Source organism: Camelina sativa, chromosome 17 (assembly GCF_000633955.1).
Source record: "Camelina sativa cultivar DH55 chromosome 17, Cs, whole genome shotgun sequence".
Lineage (NCBI taxonomy): Eukaryota > Viridiplantae > Streptophyta > Magnoliopsida > Brassicales > Brassicaceae > Camelina > Camelina sativa.
Genome location: NC_025701.1, coordinates 30366920 through 30369001, shown reverse-complemented (window position 1 = coordinate 30369001; position 2082 = coordinate 30366920).

The following is a 2082-nucleotide window of genomic DNA, read 5'->3' as shown; positions in this document are numbered from 1 at the left end:
CCTAAGCCTAGGAGGTCTAAACAGGAGATTGAAGAAGCTAGATGCAAAGCTATGATGGACAAGGTAATGATTGAGATGCCTTTGATTGATGCTGTCAAGTTTTCTCCTGGTATTAAGAGATATGTGAAGAGAATGGTCACCAATGGTTTGAGTCCTGAGGAAGGAGCGCTGCTTACAAAGGATGTCAGCTCAATTATGTTGAAGCAGCCTCCACAGAGGAAGAAGGATAAGAAGCAGGAGGTGGTTGTCTCTAAGGAAGTAAGTGCAGTGATTCAGAGTAGGATTGCAGAGAAGTTACCAGATCCTGGAAGTTTTGTGTTAGATTGCTCTATCTTCACAGGAAGGTTTTCTCACTCTCTATGTGATCTTGGCTCTAGTATAAATTTGATGCCACATTCTGTTGTTGTGAGACTTGGGATGACGGATTTCAAGCCAACTAAGATCTCTCTTATCTTGGCTGATCGATCTAGGAGGATTCCTGAAGGTGTCTTGGAAGATATTCCGATTAATATTGGAGAATGCATGATTCCCACTGACTTTGTGGTGCTGGAATATGACAAAGAGCCTAGTGATCCTCTCATCTTAGGACGCTCATTCTTGGCTACAGCTAGTGCTATCATAGATGTGAAGAAGGGACATATAGCCTTGAATGTAGAAGATTTGGTCATGAACTTTGAGATGGACAAGCTGAGAAGGGTTCCCACTATTGATGGTCAGATGTTTTCTGTGGAGATTGCTTCTGATGATGATCTGATCATAGAGCTTCATGAAGACATTACTGCTGGGTATGTAAAGGAGTTGGAGACTATTGAGAAAGTGAGCAAGCAAGCTGCTAAGCTTGAAGATTGGAGTGGAGATCATCTAATCAGTACTAGAGACCATGATGAGGTTTCAATGCATGACAAGTCTCTGGAAGATGACGTTTTTGTAATGGAAACACGGATTGCTGAGGAAAGTTGCAGAATCGTTGAAGAAACACGAGTTGCAGGCACTGCATCGATCGATGCAGCTGTTGCATCGATCGATGCAGCTGTTGCATCGATCGACACTCCTTCCAGAGACAGTTTGGACTTGTCCAAACCCGATGATTCTCGAGTTGGTTCCTCAGCTGCAACCAGTTGTAAAGGTGAAATCTCACCATTCCACAGTCCAGAAACCACAGGTAAGGCCAAGGTATGCATCTCCTTCTCCCAAACCTTCTCCTATCATCAATAAGAATTTCAAAGGTACAAAAACTGTTGTGCAGTTAACCAAGCCACGAGATTATCGTAGAGCGCTTGTTTCTTCTGTTGATGATTTTGCAGGACTTAAAAGAAAGCCACCCATACCTCAGTCCCGCCCTTGCCCTGTTCCTCACATCCTTGGCAGATCTCATGCATATACTGCCTACACACCACCTTGGATGAAGAGGACATACTCTCGGAAGCATTCACTGCCATGTTCCGATCCACCGGATGCCTGAGATCCGACACAGTCAAGCTAATGACTGAAAACAAGCGCTTAGTGGGAGACAACCCACTGGTAAGTTTTTCTTTTTCCTTGTTCTTTTGAATTATTTTTATTTTTATTTTTATTCGCCAATCTCTTACTTGATAACACTGGGGACAGTGTTGTTTAAGTCTGGGGGAGGCAGTTACTAACTACGTTTTTGTTTTTGAAAAAAAAAAAAAAATTTGTTTTATTAAGTCAAAATTTTGTTGGGAACTATGATTTTTCTTTTTAGTGTATTGCCTTGGTTGATTAATGCTGCAGATTGAATCCACAAATCCAACTAATGAAAAATCCAATGGCTGACCAGTGAACCAGAGACATCCGAATTTCCAACAGAATCCATAAAAGCTTGAGGTAATTTCTGTACTTTTCTTTTTACCTCATCAAGGAGATTGATGTTCATAGAGCTTGACTCCTTGTTCATACCTGACAAGTAAGACTTCAGAAAGAAAATGGTACTCCTCTCCCTTATTTAAGTTTAAAAGATCCTGAGAGCTTTGTTTAGAAAAAAAAAAGAGAATAAAAGATGAGATGATTTTGATCAGTTTAGAGAGGTAGGTAAATTACCTGTGACCTCATTATTCTACTCTT